The following is a 25,575-nucleotide window of genomic DNA, read 5'->3' as shown; positions in this document are numbered from 1 at the left end:
ATAATATAAGGGAAAAGAGCCATAGACAATAAAAAGTGAAATATTCATTATCAAGAATGACCAATAACTATATAATATAAGGGAAAAGAGCCATAGAAAATAAAAAGTGAAATATTCATTATCAAGAATGACCAATAACTATATAATATAAGGGAAAAGAGCCATAGAAAATAAAAAGTGAAATATTCATTATCAAGAATGACCAATAACTATATAATATAAGGGAAAAGAGCCATAGAAAATAAAAAGTGAAATATTCATTATCAAGAATGACCAATAACTATATAATACAAGGGAATAGAGCCAAAGAAAATAAAAAGTGAAATATTCATTATCAAGAATGACCAATAACTATATAATATAAGGGAAAAGAGCCATAGAAAATAAAAAGTGAAATATTCATCATCAAGAATGACCAATAACTATATAATACAAGGGAATAGGGCCATAGAAAATAAAAAGTGAAATATTCATTATCAAGAATGACCAATAACTATATAATATAAGGGAAAAGAGCCATAGAAAATAAAAAGTGAAATATTCATTATCAAGAATGACCAATAACTATATAATACAAGGGAATAGGGCCATAGAAAATAAAAAGTGAAATATTCATTATCAAGAATGACCAATAACTATACAATACAAGGGAATAGGGCCATAGAAAATAAAAAGTGAAATATTCATTATCAAGAATGACCAATAACTATATAATATAAGGGAATGGAGCCATAGACAATAAAAGTGAAATATTCATTATCAAGAATGACCAATAACTATATAATACAAGGGAATAGGGCCATAGAAAATAAAAGGTGAAATATTCATTATCAAGAATGACCAATAACTATATAATATAAGGGAATAGAGCCATAGAAAATTAAAAGTGAAATATTCATTATCAAGAATGACCAATAACTATATAATACAAGGGAATAGGGCTATAGAAAATAAAAAGTGAAATATTCATTATCAAGAATGACCAATAACTATATAATATAAGGGAATAGAGCCATAGAAAATAAAAAGTGAAATATTCATTATCAAGAATGACCAATAACTATATAATACAAGGGAATAGGGCCACAGAAAATAAAAAGTGAAATATTCATTATCAAGAATGACCAAAAACTATATAATACAAGGGAAAAGGGCCATAGAAAATAAAAAGTGAAATATTCATTATCAAGAATGACCAATAACTATATAATATAAGGGAAAAGAGCCATAGACAATAAAAAGTGAAATATTCATTATCAAGAATGACCAATAACTATATAATATAAGGGAAAAGAGCCATAGAAAATAAAAAGTGAAATATTCATTATCAAGAATGACCAATAACTATATAATATAAGGGAAAAGAGCCATAGAAAATAAAAAGTGAAATATTCATTATCAAGAATGACCAATAACTATATAATATAAGGGAAAAGAGCCATAGAAAATAAAAAGTGAAATATTCATTATCAAGAATGACCAATAACTATATAATACAAGGGAATAGAGCCAAAGAAAATAAAAAGTGAAATATTCATTATCAAGAATGACCAATAACTATATAATATAAGGGAAAAGAGCCATAGAAAATAAAAAGTGAAATATTCATCATCAAGAATGACCAATAACTATATAATACAAGGGAATAGGGCCATAGAAAATAAAAAGTGAAATATTCATTATCAAGAATGACCAATAACTATATAATATAAGGGAAAAGAGCCATAGAAAATAAAAAGTGAAATATTCATTATCAAGAATGACCAATAACTATATAATACAAGGGAATAGGGCCATAGAAAATAAAAAGTGAAATATTCATTATCAAGAATGACCAATAACTATATAATATAAGGGAATAGAGCCATAGAAAATAAAAAGTGAAATATTCATTATCAAGAATGACCAATAACTATATAATACAAGGGAATAGGGCCATAGAAAATAAAAAGTGAAATATTCATTATCAAGAATGACCAATAACTATACAATACAAGGGAATAGGGCCATAGAAAATAAAAAGTGAAATATTCATTATCAAGAATGACCAATAACTATATAATATAAGGGAATAGAGCCATAGACAATAAAAAGTGAAATATTCATTATCAAGAATGACCAATAACTATATAATACAAGGGAATAGGGCCATAGAAAATAAAAAGTGAAATATTCATTATCAAGAATGACCAATAACTATATAATATAAGGGAATAGAGCCACAGAAAATAAAAAGTGAAATATTCATTATCAAGAATGACCAATAACTATATAATACAAGGGAATAGGGCCATAGAAAATAAAAAGTGAAATATTCATTATCAAGAATGACCAATAACTATATAATACAAGGGAATAGGGCCATAGAAAATAAAAAGTGAAATATTCATTATCAAGAATGACCAATAACTATATAATATAAGGGAAAAGAGCCATAGAAAATAAAAAGTTAAATATTCATTATCAAGAATGGCCAATAACTATATAATATAAGGGAATAGAGCCATAGAAAATAAAAAGTGAAATATTCATTATCAAGAATGACCAATAACTATATAATACCAGGGAATAGAGCCATAGAAAATGTTGTGAAGGAACATAACTGGCTATACACCGGTTACAAACTGTATATATATATTGGACTGTTTGGCAGACAGCGGCAGACAGCGGCAGACAAGCAGTCGCAGTAAGACGGATAGTCTTACGTTTTGATTATCAGACTTTCTTCCCCATACTTGTTACTATGTACTTCTATTTACCTTAGGCTAGCAGCCTTACGTTTCTGTATTATAAATAAACCCCATTACACATACCACTCGGTGTAACTCACGTTTGTCTTTATTTCCTAAGTATTTAGGAATATAACAATGGCGACGAAAGGATGTTCTTTCTCTTAACAGAGATAAATTACCGTACCAAGGACTGTGTACAATTCAAGGATTTTTTGTTTTACGAAAAAAACAAACTACACAAGGATTTTTGACCACGTGCGTCAATGAATTTAAAAATTTTTCCTACCTAAAGTAGCGAAAAGTACGGATTTTTCTTCGTAAAGAACTCACAAGAAATTATAGAAACATGTTCAAGGTAAAGTGGAATTTATATTTATTTTGACAAGTAAAAAAAAAAAAAAAAAAAAAAAAAATGGTCGCAAGTTGAATTCGAAACTACACTAAAGGATTACGAGTTTCGAAAGAAAAAATATAAATACAACGACTATTGTACCATTTTATGCCACGTGGGAACGGCAGCCATATATTTTTTTTTGTTGGAAAATTAATTGTTTGTTATTGCCTTTATATAAATAATTAGAACTATTTGTCGTGGGAAGTAAGAAATATTTTGTGTATGAACTTACGTTGTTGAAAAAAAAAAAAAAAAAAAAGAATTATTTTACAAAGCCTGTTGAATTACTATGGATGAACTTTGTTGAAACGTGTTGTGTCTGCATATTGCTACTAATTTACGATATACGTAAATTTACGATTTTTCTTTGGAATTATTGTGTAGAATTCGAAAAGACATTTTTGTACTAGAAGCTAACATGGAACAATTAGCAGAGTTAACTAAGGCTCTAGCCCTTAGCATCCAGGAACAGACAAAAATGACTCAACAATTTTTAGCGCAACAACAACAACAACAAATTCAACAACAACAGCTACAGCAACAGCTGCAACAACAACAAGAAAGAACACAAAAAACTTTAGAGGCACAACAAGAACAAACAAACATACTACAACGACAAATGTCGACACAGCAAAAGAATTTAGAAAAGCTAATTCTAACGTCGACCGGGAAGAAGACTAATTTTTCTGCCGAGGGTATTTCAAATTCACTAACGGAATTTCGTTACTCCCCGGATACTGGTGTTACTTTCCCTGCATACTACAGAAGATACGAAACAATTTTTACGAAAAGATGTTTAGACTGGACCGATGAGGAAAAAGTTACCCTGCTACTACAAAAACTGGGTACTGATAAAAACACCAAGTATGCAAATCTAATTCTACCAAAAAAACCGGAGGAGGTTTCGTTCGAGGAAACAATTAGTACCTTGTCGAAAATATTTGATAAAAGGGATAGCCTATTTCACTCTAGATACAAATGTTTGAACATTCAGAAGACAGAAGCTGAAGACTATCTAGAATATGCTTGCACTGTGAACTGTTTATGCGAATCATTTAAGTTGAATGAAATTTCCGCAGACCAATTTAAATGTTTAATCTTTGTACAAGGTCTCACAGCACCAAGGGACAAAGATATACGTTCACGGATCCTAACAATTATGGAGGCGGATCCTAACATAACATTGCAAAAAGTCACTGAAGAGTGTCAACGTCTGATTAACATAAAGAAAGACAACACTCGCATTGAAGAGAAAAATATTTTTAAGGTGCAGCAAGTAAAAAGGCAAGGGACCACAAGAAAGTCCAGGTTCCAAGAACACAGGATCCTTAAAGGATACAAAGACCCAAAGCTAAAGTGTAAATGTTGTGGTAGTTTAAGACACAACAATAAGACCTGCTGGTTTAGGAACAAAATATGTTATGAATGTGGTCTCAGAGGTCACAAGGGAACATACTGTGCCCAGAAGAAAAGACAAGGGACCAATAATGTAAATACGCTTCGCATGAATAAAGAAAAAAGCTGCGAAAGGCGGAAATATGTTGATGTTCGGATAAATGGACATCTGGTTACATTGCTTCTGGATAGCGGTGCAGATATTAGTATTATAAATGAAGATATATGGAAAAGGATAGGTCGACCTGAATTAACGAAAACCAGAAAGACGGCGAGAAGTGTGTGCGGCAAAAGATTAGAGTTCAAGGGAGAATTAAAATGCAAAGTGACATTCGCTAACCAGACTCATAAATCCAAAGTGTACGTCGTACCAGGAAAGAATACATGCCTGTTTGGGGTAGATTGGATTGTCCTGTTTAATTTATGGGAGAAACCCATAAATTCGTTTTGTAACGTTTTAACTGCAGAAAAAGCAAACCAAAGGGAAGACTTCCTGAAGGATTTGAAAACTGAATTTCCCAATGTTTTTGCCGAAGGACTAGGACTCTGTATTAAGACAGAGGCAAAATTTGAATTAAAGAAAAATGCCACTCCAGTATTCAAACCTAAAAGGAATGTGCCTTTTTCAGCGATGGACGCAATCGAAAAAGAGTTGGATAGACTTCAACAACTGGAAGTCATTGAAAAAGTTAACCACACAGATTGGGCAAGTCCAACCGTGTATGTAAAGAAAAAAAATAACAGAATAAGGGTCTGTGGAGATTTTTCAACGGGTTTAAATGACTGTCTATTGGACCATAATTATCCCCTTCCGTCCGCAGAAGATCTGTTCTCTAAGCTTAACGGAGGAAAAATTTTTTCTAAGATAGACCTCTCAGATGCTTACTTGCAAATTAAGATCAGCGATGAATGCTCCAAATACTTAGGCATAAATACTCATAAGGGCATTTTTAAGCTAAAGAGGCTTCCTTTTGGATTAAAGGTTGCTCCTGCTATTTTCCAGCAAATTATGGACACGATGCTGGCAGGGTTGGAATTTTCAATGGCCTACCTTGACGATATCCTAATTAAAAGTGAAAATTTGCAAGATCATAAGAAGCATGTAAAAGAAGTATTCAAAAGAATACAGGAATTTGGTTTTAAATTGAGCCCAGAAAAATGCGATTTTTTTATGAAAAAAATTAAATATCTAGGTCAAATAATCGACAAAGAGGGTCGAAGACCGGATCCACAAAGGACTGAAGCAATTGAAAAGATGCCTGCTCCAGATTCAGTGACAAAATTAAAATCGTTTTTGGGATTAGTTCAATACTATGCAATTTACATCCCTAACATACATAATTTAAGAGCTCCTCTTAACGAGTTACTGAAAAAGGGTGTTAAATGGAACTGGAATAAGGAATGTGAATCTGCTTTCCAAAATATCAAAAGATGTCTACTGTCAGACTTAGCATTGGCACATTTCAATCCAGAAAAGGAACTAATACTAGCAACGGACGCCAGTGATTACGGTGTTGGCGCTGTATTACTTCACAAGTATGAGGATGGTAGGACAAAAGCTATCGCCCATGCTTCAAGAACGTTGGTTGCAGCGGAGAAAAATTACAGCCAAATTGAAAAAGAGGCGCTGTCGATAATATTTGGAATTACAAAGTACAATCGATTTCTCCATGGATGATCTTTTATTTTGCAAACCGACCATAAACCCCTACTTACCATATTTGGATCAAAGAAAGGCATTCCCACACATACTGCGAATCGATTACAGCGATGGGCTGTAACCCTCTTAAACTATCAGTTTAAGATGGAACATGTATCCTCAAAAAAGTTAGGACACGCAGATGCATTATCACGGTTGATCCCTAAAAGAAGCGAAAGTTTCGAAGAAACGGTAATTGCTGCGCTTAAAGACGAAAGTGAATGTACAAGTTCAATGTGTAATATGATACGTGAACTTCCGGTAACTTTCGAAAAAATAAAAAAAGAGGCAGTAAATGACATTTTCATTAAGAAAATGAAAAATCAATTGGGATGGATAAAAAAAAATAAAAAGGTAGATCAAACAACGCCTTTTTCCATCTGTGAAGATGTGCTCATGTATGGTGAGAGGATCGTAATTCCACTAACGTTACAGAGGAAAATTCTGAAGGAATTTCATACAGGTCATCCGGGCATTTCGAGAATGAAATCCCTTATGAGAGGATATGTGTACTGGCCTGGTATGGACAAGGAAGTTGAAAAATGTGTCAAGACATGCAGAGGATGTCAATTAGCAGCTCGAGATCCTCCAGTAAAAACGACGCCATGGCCAAAGACGGACCTACCCTGGTCACGTCTGCATATTGATTATGCGGGACCTATAAATGGTTATTTTTACTTGATTATTGTAGATTCTTTTTCAAAATGGCCAGAAATATTTAAGTTTAGACATCCAACAGCAAAAAACACTGTGAGTGCGCTTAATGAAATTTTTAGCCGTTTTGGAGTGCCAAAAACCTTAGTGAGCGATAATGGAACAGCATTTACTGCTCATGAATTCAAAGAATTCTGTGACTCACTAAATATTCTACATATGACAACACCTGTGTACCATCCACGATCGAATGGGTTGGCCGAAAAATTTGTAGATACGTTTAAAAGGGCACTTAAGAAATATCTTACTACGGACACAGACGAACAATGTATTCAAACATTTTTAGCAATTTACAGGGTGACACCAAATCCTAATAATAATGTCAATTCTTCCCCGGCTGAGCTAATGTTTGCAAGAAAGATAAGATCTGTCTTCGATAGGCTGCTACCAGAGAAAAAGAAAGTTTTCAAAAAAGAAAACCTTAATACCAAGTGCTTCTCCCCAGGTGAAAATGTATATTTCAAAAATTTTCAAAATGGACGAAATCAGTGGGTTGAAGGTATTATCAAAAAAAGGATTGGGAGCATGGTCTATACCATCCAAGGATTAAGTTTTGTCTGCAAAAGACACAGAAATCAAATACGTCCCAGACTGTCTCCAAATGTGGAAGAGACACCAATGGAAACATTGTGCGATATTTTTGATATACCAAAACCAGCGTGTGTACCGCAAACAATGAATATTTCGCCTGAACCGACCATACGGGCTGGACAGAAACCTTTACCCCGGGTAACGCTGACCAGAAGGAAAAGCGCAAGAAAGAGAAAAGTTACCAGGAGATTAAGCCCTGACCCTAAAAGGAAGAGGTATTTAAGCTAAAATCAGGAAGATTTCAGCTTCAGGGGGAGGTGTTGTGAAGGAACATAACTGGCTATACACCGGTTACAAACTGTATATATATATTGGACTGTTTGGCAGACAGCGGCAGACAGCGGCAGACAAGCAGTCGCAGTAAGACGGATAGTCTTACGTTTTGATCATCAGACTTTCTTCCCCATACTTGTTACTATGTACTTCTATTTACCTTAGGCTAGCAGCCTTACGTTTCTGTATTATAAATAAACCCCATTACACATACCACTCGGTGTAACTCACGTTTGTCTTTATTTCCTAAGTATTTAGGAATATAACAGAAAATAAAAAGTGAAATATTCATTATCAAGAATGACCAATAACTATATAATATAAGAGAATAGAGCACTAGAAAATAAAAAGTGAAATATTCATTATCAAGAATGACCAATAACTATATAATATAAGGGAATAGAGCCACAGAAAATAAAGTGAAATATTCATTATCAAGAATGACCAATAACTATATAATACAAGGGAATAGGGCCATAGAAAATAAAAAGTGAAATATTCATTATCAAGAATGACCAATAACTATATAATATAAGGGAATAGGGCCATAGAAAATAAAAAGTGAAATATTCATTATCAAGAATGACCAATAACTATATAATACAAGGGAACAGGGCCAAAGAAAATAAAAGTGAAATATTCATTATCAAGAATGACCAATAACTATATAATATAAGGGAATAGAGCCATAGAAAATAAAAAGTGAAATATTCATTATCAAGAATGACCAATAACTATATAATATAAGGGAATAGAGCCATAGAAAATAAAAAGGGAACTATTCATTATCAAGAATGACCAATAACTATATAATATAAGGGAATAGAGCCATAGAAAATAAAAAGTGAAATATTCATTATCAAGAATGACCAATAACTATATAATATAAGGGAATAGAGCCATAGAAAATAAAAAGGGAACTATTCATTATCAAGAATGACCAATAACTATATAATATAAGGGAATAGAGCCATAGAAAATAAAAAGGGAACTATTCATTATCAAGAATGACCAATAACTATATAATATAAGGGAATACGGCCATAGAAAATAAAAAGTGAAATATTCATTATCAAGAATGACCAATAACTATATAATATAAGGGAATAGAGCCATAGAAAATAAAAAGGGAACTATTCATTATCAAGAATGACCAATAACTATATAATATAAGGGAATAGAGCCATAGAAAATAAAAAGTGAAATATTCATTATCAAGAATGACCAATAACTATATAATATAAGGGAATAGAGCCATAGAAAATAAAAAGGGAACTATTCATTATCAAGAATGACCAATAACTATATAATATAAGGGAATAGAGCCATAGAAAATAAAAAGTGAAATATTCATTATCAAGAATGACCAATAACTATATAATATAAGGGAATAGAGCCATAGAAAATAAAAAGTGAAATATTCATTATCAAGAATGACCAATAACTATATAATATAAGGGAATAGGGCCATAGAAAATAAAAAGTGAAATATTCATTATCAAGAATGACCAATAACTATATAATATAAGGGAATAGAGCCATAGAAAATAAAAAGTGAAATATTCATTATCAAGAATGACCAATAACTATATAATATAAGGGAATAGAGCCATAGAAAATAAAAAGGGAACTATTAATTATCAAGAATGACCAATAACTATATAATATAAGGGAATAGAGCCATAGAAAAAAAAAGTGAAATATTCATTATCAAGAATGACCAATAACTATATAATATAAGGGAATAGAGCCATAGAAAATAAAAAGTGAAATATTCATTATCAAGAATGACCAATAACTATATAATATAAGGGAATAGAGCCATAGAAAATAAAAAGTGAAATATTCATTATCAAGAATGACCAATAACTATATAATATAAGGGAAAAGAGCCATAGAAAATAAAAAGTGAAATATTCATTATCAAGAATGACCAATAACTATATAATATAAGGGAATAGAGCCATAGAAAATAAAAAGTGAAATATTCATTATCAAGAATGACCAATAACTATATAATATAAGGGAATAGAGCCATAGAAAATAAAAAGGGAACTATTCATTATCAAGAATGACCAATAACTATATAATATAAGGGAATAGAGCCATAGAAAAAAAAAAGTGAAATATTCATTATCAAGAATGACCAATAACTATATAATATAAGGGAATAGAGCCATAGAAAATAAAAAGTGAAATATTCATTATCAAGAATGACCAATAACTATATAATATAAGGGAATAGAGCCATAGAAAATAAAAAGGGAACTATTCATTATCAAGAATGACCAATAACTATATAATATAAGGGAAAAGAGCCATAGAAAATAAAAAGTGAAATATTCATTATCAAGAATGACCAATAACTATATAATATAAGGGAATAGAGCCATAGAAAATAAAAAGGGAACTATTCATTATCAAGAATGACCAATAACTATATAATATAAGGGAATAGAGCCATAGAAAAAAAAAAGTGAAATATTCATTATCAAGAATGACCAATAACTATATAATATAAGGGAATAGAGCCATAGAAAATAAAAAGTGAAATATTCATTATCAAGCATGACCAATAACTATATAATACAAGGAGATAGGGCCATAGAAAATAAAAAGTGAAATATTCATTATCAAGAATGACCAATAACTATACAATACAAGGGAATAGGGCCATAGAAAATAAAAAGTGAAATATTCATTTTCAAGAATGACACATAACTATATAATACAAGGGAATAGGGCCATAGAAAATAAAAAGTGAAATATTCATTATCAAGAATGACCAATAACTATATAATACAAGGGAAAAGAGCCATAGAAAATAAAAAGTGAAATATTCATTATCAAGAATGACCAATAACTATATAATACAAGGGAATAGAGCCAAAGAAAATAAAAAGTGAAATATTCATTAACAAGAATGACCAATAACTATATAATACAAGGGAATAGGGCCATAGAAAATAAAAAGTGAAATATTCATTATCAAGAATGACCAATAACTATATAATATAAGGGAAAAGAGCCATAGAAAATAAAAAGTGAAATATTCATTATCAAGAATGACCAATAACTATATAATACAAGGGAATAGGGCCATAGACAATAAAAAGTTAAATATTCATTATCAAGAATGACCAATAACTATATAATATAAGGGAATAGAGCCATAGACAATAAAAAGTGAAATATTCATTATCAAGAATGACCAATAACTATATAATACAAGGGAATAGGGCCATAGAAAATAAAAAGCGAAATATTCATTATCAAGAATGGCCAATAACTATACAATACAAGGGAATAGGGCCATAGAAAATAAAAAGTGAAATATTCATTATCAAGAATGACCAATAACTATATAATACAAGGGAATAGAGCCAAAGAAAACAAAAAGTGAAATATTCATTATCAAGAATGACCAATAACTTTATAATACAAGGGAATAGAGCCAAAGAAAATAAAAAGTGAAATATTCATTATCAAGAATGACCAATAACTATATAATACAAGGGAATAGGACCATAGAAAATAAAAAGTGAAATATTCATTATCAAGAATGACCAATAACTATATAATATAAGGGAAAAGAGCCATAGAAAATAAAAAGTGAAATATTCATTATCAAGAATGACCAATAACTATATAATACAAGGGAATAGAGCCATAGAAAATAAAAAGTGAAATATTCATTATCAAGAATGACCAATAACTATATAATACAAGGGAAAAGAGCCATAGAAAATAAAAAGTGAAATATACATTATCAAAAATGACCATTAACTCTATAATATAAGGGAAAAGAGCCATAGAAAACAAAAAGTGAAATATTCATTATCAAGAATGACCAATAACTTTATAATACAAGGGAATAGAGCCAAAGAAAATAAAAAGTGAAATATTCTTTATCAAGAATGACCAATAACTATATAATATAAGGGAAAAAAGCCATAGAAAATAAAAAGTGAAATATTCATTATCAAGAATGACCAATAACTATATAATACAAGGGAATAGGACCATAGAAAATAAAAAGTGAAATATTCATTATCAAGAATGACCAATAACTATATAATATAAGGGAAAAGAGCCATAGAAAATAAAAAGTGAAATATTCATTATCAAGAATGACCAATAACTATATAATACAAGGGAATAGAGCCATAGAAAATAAAAAGTGAAATATTCATTATCAAGAATGACCAATAACTATATAATATAAGGGAATAGGGCCATAGAAAATAAAAAGTGAAATATTCATTATCAAGAATGACAAATAACTATATAATATAAGGGAAAAGAGCCATAGAAAATAAAAAGTGAAATATTCATTATCAAGAATGACCAATAACTATATTATATAAGGGAAAAGAGCCATAGAAAATCAAAAGTGAAATATTCATTATCAAGAATGACCAATAACTATATAATATAAGGGAAAAGAGCCATAGAAAATAAAAAGTGAAATATTCATTATCAAGAATGACCAATAACTATATAATACAAGGGAATAGGGCCATAGAAAATAAAAGGTGAAATATTCATTATCAAGAATGACTAAACACTATATAATATAAGGGAATAGAGCCATAGAAAATAAAAAGTGAAATATTCATTATCAAGAATGACCAATAACTATATAATATAAGGGAATAGAGCCATAGAAAATAAAAAGTGAAATATTCATTATCAACAATGACCAATAACTATATAATACAAGGGAATAGGGCCATAGAAAATAAAAAGTGAAATATTCATTATCAAGAATGACCAATAACTATACAATACAAGGGAATAGGGCCATAGAAAATAAAAAGTGAAATATTCATTATCAAGAATGACCAATAACTATATAATATAAGGGAAAAGAGCCATAGACAATAAAAAGTGAAATATTCATTATCAAGAATGACCAATAACTATATAATATAAGGGAAAAGAGCCATAGAAAATAAAAAGTGAAATATTCATTATCAAGAATGACCAATAACTATATAATATAAGGGAAAAGAGCCATAGAAAATAAAAAGTGAAATATTCATTATCAAGAATGACCAATAACTATATAATATAAGGGAAAAGAGCCATAGAAAATAAAAAGTGAAATATTCATTATCAAGAATGACCAATAACTATATAATACAAGGGAATAGAGCCAAAGAAAATAAAAAGTGAAATATTCATTATCAAGAATGACCAATAACTATATAATATAAGGGAAAAGAGCCATAGAAAATAAAAAGTGAAATATTCATTATCAAGAATGACCAATAACTATATAATACAAGGGAAAAGAGCCATAGAAAATAAAAAGTGAAATATTCATTATCAAGAATGACCAATAACTATATAATACAAGGGAATAGAGCCAAAGAAAATAAAAAGTGAAATATTCATTAACAAGAATGACCAATAACTATATAATACAAGGGAATAGGGCCATAGAAAATAAAAAGTGAAATATTCATTATCAAGAATGACCAATAACTATATAATAAAAGGGAATAGAGCCAAAGAAAATAAAAAGTGAAATATTCATTATCAAGAATGACCAATAACTATATAATATAAGGGAAAAGAGCCATAGAAAATAAAAAGTGAAATATTCATCATCAAGAATGACCAATAACTATATAATACAAGGGAATAGGGCCATAGAAAATAAAAAGTGAAATATTCATTATCAAGAATGACCAATAACTATATAATATAAGGGAAAAGAGCCATAGAAAATAAAAGTGAAATATTCATTATCACGAATGACCAATAACTATATAATACAAGGGAATAGGGCCATAGAAAATAAAAAGTTAAATATTCATTATCAAGAATGACCAATAACTATATAATATAAGGGAATAGAGCCATAGAAAATAAAAAGTGAAATATTCATTATCAAGAATGACCAATAACTATATAATACAAGGGAATAGGGCCATAGAAAATAAAAAGTGAAATATTCATTATCAAGAATGACCAATAACTATACAATACAAGGTAATAGGGCCATAGAAAATAAAAAGTGAAATATTCATTATCAAGAATGACCAATAACTATATAATATAAGGGAATAGAGCCATAGACAATAAAAAGTGAAATATTCATTATCAAGAATGACCAATAACTATATAATACAAGGGAATAGGGCCATAGAAAATAAAAAGTGAAATATTCATTATCAAGAATGACCAATAACTATATAATATAAGGGAAAAGAGCCATAGAAAATAAAAAAGTGAAATATTCATTATCAAGAATGACCAATAACTATATAATACAAGGGAATAGGGCCATAGAAAATAAAAAGTGAAATATTCAGTATCAAGAATGACCAATAACTATATAATATAAGGGAATAGAGCCATAGAAAATAAAAAGTGAAATATTCATTATCAAGAATGACCAATAACTATATAATACAAGGGAATAGGGCCATAGAAAATAAAAAGTGAAATATTCATTATCAAGAATGACCAATAACTATATAATACAAGGGAATAGGGCCATAGAAAATAAAAAGTGAAATATTCATTATCAAGAATGACCAATAACTATATAATATAAGGGAATAGAGCCATAGACAATAAAAAGTGAAATATTCATTATCAAGAATGACCAATAACTATATAATACAAGGGAATAGGGCCATAGAAAATAAAAAGTGAAATATTCATTATCAAGAATGACCAATAACTATATAATATAAGGGAAAAGAGCCATAGAAAATAAAAGTGAAATATTCATTATCACGAATGACCAATAACTATATAATACAAGGGAATAGGGCCATAGAAAATAAAAAGTTAAATATTCATTATCAAGAATGACCAATAACTATATAATATAAGGGAATAGAGCCATAGAAAATAAAAAGTGAAATATTCATTATCAAGAATGACCAATAACTATATAATACAAGGGAATAGGGCCATAGACAATAAAAAGTGAAATATTCATTATCAAGAATGACCAATAACTATATAATACAAGGGAATAGGGCCATAGAAAATAAAAAGTGAAATATTCATTATCAAGAATGACCAATAACTATATAATATAAGGGAAAAGAGCCATAGAAAATAAAAAAGTGAAATATTCATTATCAAGAATGACCAATAACTATATAATACAAGGGAATAGGGCCATAGAAAATAAAAAGTGAAATATTCAGTATCAAGAATGACCAATAACTATATAATATAAGGGAATAGAGCCATAGAAAATAAAAAGTGAAATATTCATTATCAAGAATGACCAATAACTATATAATACAAGGGAATAGGGCCATAGAAAATAAAAAGTGAAATATTCATTATCAAGAATGACCAATAACTATATAATACAAGGGAATAGGGCCATAGAAAATAAAAAGTGAAATATTCATTATCAAGAATGACCAATAACTATATAATATAAGGGAATAGAGCCATAGACAATAAAAAGTGAAATATTCATTATCAAGAATGACCAATAACTATATAATACAAGGGAATAGGGCCATAGAAAATAAAAAGTGAAATATTCATTATCAAGAATGACCAATAACTATATAATATAAGATAATAGAGCAATAGACAATAAAAAGTGAAATATTCATTATCAAGAATGACCAATAACTATATAATACAAGGGAATAGGGCCATAGAAAATAAAAAGTGAAATATTCATTATCAAGAATGACCAATAACTATACAATACAAGGGAATAGGGCCATAGAAAATAAAAAGTGAAATATTCATTATCAAGAATGACCAATAACTATATAATATAAGGGAATGGAGCCATAGACAATAAAAGTGAAATATTCATTATCAAGAATGACCAATAACTATATAATACAAGGGAATAGGGCCATAAAAAATAAAAAGTGAAATATTCATTATCAAGAATGACCAATAACTATATAATATAAGGGAAAAGAGCCATAGAAAATAAAAAGTGAAATATTCATTATCAAGAATGACCAATAACTATATAATACAAGGGAATAGGGCTATAGAAAATAAAAAGTGAAATATTCATTATCAAGAATGACCAATAACTATATAATATAAGGGAATAGAGCCATAGAAAATAAAAAGTGAAATATTCATTATCAAGAATGACCAATAACTATATAATACAAGGGAATAGGGCCACAGAAAATAAAAAGTGAAATATTCATTATCAAGAATGACCAATAACTATATAATACAAGGGAAAAGGGCCATAGAAAATAAAAAGTGAAATATTCATTATCAAGAATGACCAATAACTATATAATATAAGGGAAAAGAGCCATAGACAATAAAAAGTGAAATATTCATTATCAAGAATGACCAATAACTATATAATATAAGGGAAAAGAGCCATAGAAAATAAAAAGTGAAATATTCATTATCAAGAATGACCAATAACTATATAATACAAGGGAATAGAGCCATAGAAAATAAAAAGTGAAATATTCATTATCAAGAATGACCAATAACTATATAATACAAGGGAAAAGAGCCATAGAAAATAAAAAGTGAAATATACATTATCAAAAATGACCATTAACTCTATAATATAAGGGAAAAGAGCCATAGAAAACAAAAAGTGAAATATTCATTATCAAGAATGACCAATAACTTTATAATACAAGGGAATAGAGCCAAAGAAAATAAAAAGTGAAATATTCATTATCAAGAATGACCAATAACTATATAATATAAGGGAAAAGAGCCATAGAAAATAAAAAGTGAAATATTCATTATCAAGAATGACCAATAACTATATAATACAAGGGAATAGGACCATAGAAAATAAAAAGTGAAATATTCATTATCAAGAATGACCAATAACTATATAATATAAGGGAAAAGAGCCATAGAAAATAAAAAGTGAAATATTCATTATCAAGAATGACCAATAACTATATAATACAAGGGAATAGAGCCATAGAAAATAAAAAGTGAAATATTCATTATCAAGAATGACCAATAACTATATAATATAAGGGAATAGGGCCATAGAAAATAAAAAGTGAAATATTCATTATCAAGAATGACAAATAACTATATAATATAAGGGAAAAGAGCCATAGAAAATAAAAAGTGAAATATTCATTATCAAGAATGACCAATAACTATATAATATAAGGGAAAAGAGCCATAGAAAATCAAAAGTGAAATATTCATTATCAAGAATGACCAATAACTATATAATATAAGGGAAAAGAGCCATAGAAAATAAAAAGTGAAATATTCATTATCAAGAATGACCAATAACTATATAATACAAGGGAATAGGGCCATAGAAAATAAAAGGTGAAATATTCATTATCAAGAATGACTAAACACTATATAATATAAGGGAATAGAGCCATAGAAAATAAAAAGTGAAATATTCATTATCAAGAATGACCAATAACTATATAATATAAGGGAATAGAGCCATAGAAAATAAAAAGTGAAATATTCATTATCAACAATGACCAATAACTATATAATACAAGGGAATAGGGCCATAGAAAATAAAAAGTGAAATATTCATTATCAAGAATGACCAATAACTATACAATACAAGGGAATAGGGCCATAGAAAATAAAAAGTGAAATATTCATTATCAAGAATGACCAATAACTATATAATATAAGGGAAAAGAGCCATAGACAATAAAAAGTGAAATATTCATTATCAAGAATGACCAATAACTATATAATATAAGGGAAAAGAGCCATAGAAAATAAAAAGTGAAATATTCATTATCAAGAATGACCAATAACTATATAATATAAGGGAAAAGAGCCATAGAAAATAAAAAGTGAAATATTCATTATCAAGAATGACCAATAACTATATAATATAAGGGAAAAGAGCCATAGAAAATAAAAAGTGAAATATTCATTATCAAGAATGACCAATAACTATATAATACAAGGGAATAGAGCCAAAGAAAATAAAAAGTGAAATATTCATTATCAAGAATGACCAATAACTATATAATATAAGGGAAAAGAGCCATAGAAAATAAAAAGTGAAATATTCATTATCAAGAATGACCAATAACTATATAATACAAGGGAAAAGAGCCATAGAAAATAAAAAGTGAAATATTCATTATCAAGAATGACCAATAACTATATAATACAAGGGAATAGAGCCAAAGAAAATAAAAAGTGAAATATTCATTAACAAGAATGACCAATAACTATATAATACAAGGGAATAGGGCCATAGAAAATAAAAAGTGAAATATTCATTATCAAGAATGACCAATAACTATATAATAAAAGGGAATAGAGCCAAAGAAAATAAAAAGTGAAATATTCATTATCAAGAATGACCAATAACTATATAATATAAGGGAAAAGAGCCATAGAAAATAAAAAGTGAAATATTCATCATCAAGAATGACCAATAACTATATAATACAAGGGAATAGGGCCATAGAAAATAAAAAGTGAAATATTCATTATCAAGAATGACCAATAACTATATAATATAAGGGAAAAGAGCCATAGAAAATTAAAATTGAAATATTCATTATCAAGAATGACCAATAACTATATAATACAAGGGAATAGGGCCATAGAAAATAAAAAGTTAAATATTCATTATCAAGAATGACCAATAACTATATAATATAAGGGAATAGAGCCATAGAAAATAAAAAGTGAAATATTCATTATCAAGAATGACCAATAACTATATAATACAAGGGAATAGGGCCATAGAAAATAAAAAGTGAAATATTCATTATCAAGAATGACCAATAACTATACAATACAAGGTAATAGGGCCATAGAAAATAAAAAGTGAAATATTCATTATCAAGAATGACCAATAACTATATAATATAAGGGAATAGAGCCATAGACAATAAAAAGTGAAATATTCATTATCAAGAATGACCAATAACTATATAATACAAGGGAATAGGGCCATAGAAAATAAAAAGTGAAATATTCATTATCAAGAATGACCAATAACTATATAATATAAGGGAAAAGAGCCATAGAAAATAAAAAGTGAAATATTCATTATCAAGAATGACCAATAACTATATAATACAAGGGAATAGGGCCATAGAAAATAAAAAGTGAAATATTCAGTATCAAGAATGACCAATAACTATATAATATAAGGGAATAGAGCCATAGAAAATAAAAAGTGAAATATTCATTATCAAGAATGACCAATAACTATATAATACAAGGGAATAGGGCCATAGAAAATAAAAAGTGAAATATTCATTATCAAGAATGACCAATAACTATATAATACAAGGGAATAGGGCCATAGAAAATAAAAAGTGAAATATTCATTATCAAGAATGACCAATAACTATATAATATAAGGGAATAGAGCCATAGACAATAAAAAGTGAAATATTCATTATCAAGAATGACCAATAACTATATAATACAAGGGAATAGGGCCATAGAAAATAAAAAGTGAAATATTCATTATCAAGAATGACCAATAACTATATAATATAAGGGAATAGAGCCATAGACAATAAAAAGTGAAATATTCATTATCAAGAATGACCAATAACTATATAATACAAGGGAATAGGGCCATAGAAAATAAAAAGTGAAATATTCATTATCAAGAATGACCAATAACTATACAATACAAGGGAATAGGGCCATAGAAAATAAAAAGTGAAATATTCATTATCAAGAATGACCAATAACTATATAATATAAGGGAATGGAGCCATAGACAATAAAAGTGAAATATTCATTATCAAGAATGACCAATAACTATATAATACAAGGGAATAGGGCCATAGAAAATAAAAAGTGAAATATTCATTATCAAGAATGACCAATAACTATATAATATAAGGGAATAGAGCCATAGAAAATAAAAAGTGAAATATTCATTATCAAGAATGACCAATAACTATATAATACAAGGGAATAGGGCTATAGAAAATAAAAAGTGAAATATTCATTATCAAGAATGACCAATAACTATATAATATAAGGGAATAGAGCCATAGAAAATAAAAAGTGAAATATTCATTATCAAGAATGACCAATAACTATATAATACAAGGGAATAGGGCCACAGAAAATAAAAAGTGAAATATTCATTATCAAGAATGACCAATAACTATATAATACAAGGGAAAAGGGCCATAGAAAATAAAAAGTGAAATATTCATTATCAAGAATGACCAATAACTATATAATATAAGGGAAAAGAGCCATAGACAATAAAAAGATAAATATTCATTATCAAGAATGACCAATAACTATATAATATAAGGGAAAAGAGCCATAGAAAATAAAAAGTGAAATATTCATTATCAAGAATGACCAATAACTATATAATATAAGGGAAAAGAGCCATAGACAATAAAAAGTGAAATATTCATTATCAAGAATGACCAATAACTATATAATATAAGGGAAAAGAGCCATAGAAAATAAAAAGTGAAATATTCATTATCAAGAATGACCAATAACTATATAATATAAGGGAAAAGAGCCATAGAAAATAAAAAGTGAAATATTCATTATCAAGAATGACCAATAACTATATAATATAAGGGAAAAGAGCCATAGAAAATAAAAAGTGAAATATTCATTATCAAGAATGACCAATAACTATATAATACAAGGGAATAGAGCCAAAGAAAATAAAAAGTGAAATATTCATTATCAAGAATGACCAATAACTATATAATATAAGGGAAAAGAGCCATAGAAAATAAAAAGTGAAATATTCATTATCAAGAATGACCAATAACTATATAATACAAGGGAAAAGAGCCATAGAAAATAAAAAGTGAAATATTCATTATCAAGAATGACCAATAACTATATAATACAAGGGAATAGAGCCAAAGAAAATAAAAAGTGAAATATTCATTAACAAGAATGACCAATAACTATATAATATAAGGGAATAGAGCCATAGACAATAAAAAGTGAAATATTCATTATCAAGAATGACCAATAACTATATAATACAAGGGAATAGGGCCATAGAAAATAAAAAGTGAAATATTCATTATCAAGAATGACCAATAACTATATAATATAAGGGAATAGAGCCATAGACAATAAAAAGTGAAATATTCATTATCAAGAATGACCAATAACTATATAATACAAGGGAATAGGGCCATAGAAAATAAAAAGTGAAATATTCATTATCAAGAATGACCAATAACTATACAATACAAGGGAATAGGGCCATAGAAAATAAAAAGTGAAATATTCATTATCAAGAATGACCAATAACTATATAATATAAGGGAATGGAGCCATAGACAATAAAAGTTAAATATTCATTATCAAGAATGACCAATAACTATATAATACAAGGGAATAGGGCCATAGAAAATAAAAAGTGAAATATTCATTATCAAGAATGACCAATAACTATATAATATAAGGGAATAGAGCCATAGAAAATAAAAAGTGAAATATTCATTATCAAGAATGACCAATAACTATATAATACAAGGGAATAGGGCTATAGAAAATAAAAAGTGAAATATTCATTATCAAGAATGACCAATAACTATATAATATAAGGGAATAGAGCCATAGAAAATAAAAAGTGAAATATTCATTATCAAGAATGACCAATAACTATATAATACAAGGGAATAGGGCCACAGAAAATAAAAAGTGAAATATTCATTATCAAGAATGACCAATAACTATATAATACAAGGGAAAAGGGCCATAGAAAATAAAAAGTGAAATATTCATTATCAAGAATGACCAATAACTATATAATATAAGGGAAAAGAGCCATAGACAATAAAAAGTGAAATATTCATTATCAAGAATGACCAATAACTATATAATACAAGGGAATAGGGCCATAGAAAATAAAAAGTGAAATATTCATTATCAAGAATGACCAATAACTATATAATATAAGGGAATAGAGCCATAGACAATAAAAAGTGAAATATTCATTATCAAGAATGACCAATAACTATATAATACAAGGGAATAGGGCCATAGAAAATAAAAAGTGAAATATTCATTATCAAGAATGACCAATAACTATACAATACAAGGGAATAGGGCCATAGAAAATAAAAAGTGAAATATTCATTATCAAGAATGACCAATAACTATATAATATAAGGGAATGGAGCCATAGACAATAAAAGTGAAATATTCATTATCAAGAATGACCAATAACTATATAATACAAGGGAATAGGGCCATAGAAAATAAAAAGTGAAATATTCATTATCAAGAATGACCAATAACTATATAATATAAGGGAATAGAGCCATAGAAAATAAAAAGTGAAATATTCATTATCAAGAATGACCAATAACTATATAATACAAGGGAATAGGGCTATAGAAAATAAAAAGTGAAATATTCATTATCAAGAATGACCAATAACTATATAATATAAGGGAATAGAGCCATAGAAAATAAAAAGTGAAATATTCATTATCAAGAATGACCAATAACTATATAATACAAGGGAATAGGGCCACAGAAAATAAAAAGTGAAATATTCATTATCAAGAATGACCAATAACTATATAATACAAGGGAAAAGGGCCATAGAAAATAAAAAGTGAAATATTCATTATCAAGAATGACCAATAACTATATAATATAAGGGAAAAGAGCCATAGACAATAAAAAGTGAAATATTCATTATCAAGAATGACCAATAACTATATAATATAAGGGAAAAGAGCCATAGAAAATAAAAAGTGAAATATTCATTATCAAGAATGACCAATAACTATATAATATAAGGGAAAAGAGCCATAGACAATAAAAAGTGAAATATTCATTATCAAGAATGACCAATAACTATATAATATAAGGGAAAAGAGCCATAGAAAATAAAAAGTGAAATATTCATTATCAAGAATGACCAATAACTATATAATATAAGGGAAAAGAGCCATAGAAAATAAAAAGTGAAATATTCATTATCAAGAATGACCAATAACTATATAATATAAGGGAAAAGAGCCATAGAAAATAAAAAGTGAAATATTCATTATCAAGAATGACCAATAACTATATAATACAAGGGAATAGAGCCAAAGAAAATAAAAAGTGAAATATTCATTATCAAGAATGACCAATAACTATATAATATAAGGGAAAAGAGCCATAGAAAATAAAAAGTGAAATATTCATTATCAAGAATGACCAATAACTATATAATACAAGGGAAAAGAGCCATAGAAAATAAAAAGTGAAATATTCATTATCAAGAATGACCAATAACTATATAATACAAGGGAATAGAGCCAAAGAAAATAAAAAGTGAAATATTCATTAACAAGAATGACCAATAACTATATAATACAAGGGAATAGGGCCATAGAAAATAAAAAGTGAAATATTCATTATCAAGAATGACCAATAACTATATAATAAAAGGGAATAGAGCCAAAGAAAATAAAAAGTGAAATATTCATTATCAAGAATGACCAATAACTATATAATATAAGGGAAAAGAGCCATAGAAAATAAAAAGTGAAATATTCATCATCAAGAATGACCAATAACTATATAATACAAGGGAATAGGGCCATAGAAAATAAAAAGTGAAATATTCATTATCAAGAATGACCAATAACTATATAATATAAGGGAAAAGAGCCATAGAAAATAAAAAGTGAAATATTCATTATCAAGAATGACCAATAACTATATAATACAAGGGAATAGGGCCATAGAAAATAAAAAGTTAAATATTCATTATCAAGAATGACCAATAACTATATAATATAAGGGAATAGAGCCATAGAAAATAAAAAGTGAAATATTCATTATCAAGAATGACCAATAACTATATAATACAAGGGAATAGGGCCATAGAAAATAAAAAGTGAAATATTCATTATCAAGAATGACCAATAACTATATAATACAAGGGAATAGGGCCATAGAAAATAAAAAGTGAAATATTCATTATCAAGAATGACCAATAACTATATAATACAAGGGAATAGGGCCATAGAAAATAAAAAGTGAAATATTCATTATCAAGAATGACCAATAACTATATAATACAAGGGAATAGGGCCATAGAAAATAAAAAGTGAAATATTCATTATCAAGAATGACCAATAACTATACAATACAAGGGAATAGGGCCATAGAAAATAAAAAGTGAAATATTCATTATCAAGAATGACCAATAACTATATAATATAAGGGAATGGAGCCATGGACAATAAAAGTGAAATATTCATTATCAAGAATGACCAATAACTATATAATACAAGGGAATAGGGCCATAGAAAATAAAAGGTGAAATATTCATTATCAAGAATGACCAATAACTATATAATATAAGGGAATAGAGCCATAGAAAATAAAAAGTGAAATATTCATTATCAAGAATGACCAATAACTATATAATACAAGGGAATAGGGCTATAGAAAATAAAAAGTGAAATATTCATTATCAAGAATGACCAATAACTATATAATATAAGGGAATAGAGCCATAGAAAATAAAAAGTGAAATATTCATTATCAAGAATGACCAATAACTATATAATACAAGGGAACAGGGCCACAGAAAATAAAAAGTGAAATATTCATTATCAAGAATGACCAAAAACTATATAATACAAGGGAAAAGGGCCATAGAAAATAAAAAGTGAAATATTCATTATCAAGAATGACCAATAACTATATAATATAAGGGAAAAGAGCCATAGACAATAAAAAGTGAAATATTCATTATCAAGAATGACCAATAACTATATAATATAAGGGAAAAGAGCCATAGAAAAGTAAAAGTAAAATATTCATTATCAAGAATGACCAATAACTATATAATATAAGGGAAAAGAGCCATAGAAAATAAAAAGTGAAATATTCATTATCAAGAATGACCAATAACTATATAATATAAGGGAATAGAGCCATAGAAAATAAAAAGTGAAATATTCATTATCAAGAATGACCAATAACTATATAATACAAGGGAGTAGGGCCATAGAAAATAAAAAGTGAAATATTCATTATCAAGAATGACCAATAACTATACAATACAAGGGAATAGGGCCATAGAAAATAAAAAGTGAAATATTCATTATCAAGAATGACCAATAACTATATAATATAAGGGAATAGAGCCATAGACAATAAAAAGTGAAATATTCATTATCAAGAATGACCAATAACTATATAATACAAGGGAATAGGGCCATAGAAAATAAAAAGTGAAATATTCATTATCAAGAATGACCAATAACTATACAATACAAGGGAATAGGGCCATAGAAAATAAAAAGTGAAATATTCATTATCAAGAATGACCAATAACTATATAATATAAGGGAAAAGAGCCATAGAAAATAAAAAGTGAAATATTCATTATCAAGAATGACCAATAACTATATAATACAAGGGAAATGAGCCAAAGAAAATAAAAAGTGAAATATTCATTATCAAGAATGACCAATAACTATATAATATAAGGGAAAAGAGCCATAGAAAATAAAAAGTGAAATATTCATCATCAAGAATGACCAATAACTATATAATACAAGGGAATAGGGCCATAGAAAATAAAAAGTGAAATATTCATTATCAAGAATGACCAATAACTATATAATATAAGGGAAAAGAGCCATAGAAAATAAAAAGTGAAATATTCATTATCAAGAATGACCAATAACTATATAATACAAGGGAATAGGGCCATAGAAAATAAAAAGTGAAATATTCATTATCAAGAATGACCAATAACTATACAATACAAGGGAATAGGGCCATAGAAAATAAAAAGTGAAATATTCATTATCAAGAATGACCAATAACTATATAAT

Source organism: Euprymna scolopes, chromosome 13 (assembly GCF_053919585.1).
Source record: "Euprymna scolopes isolate OS-2025 chromosome 13, ASM5391958v1, whole genome shotgun sequence".
Lineage (NCBI taxonomy): Eukaryota > Metazoa > Mollusca > Cephalopoda > Sepiida > Sepiolidae > Euprymna > Euprymna scolopes.
The sequence above is the reverse complement of the archived record's forward strand: the minus strand, read 5'-3'. Positions refer to the sequence as shown.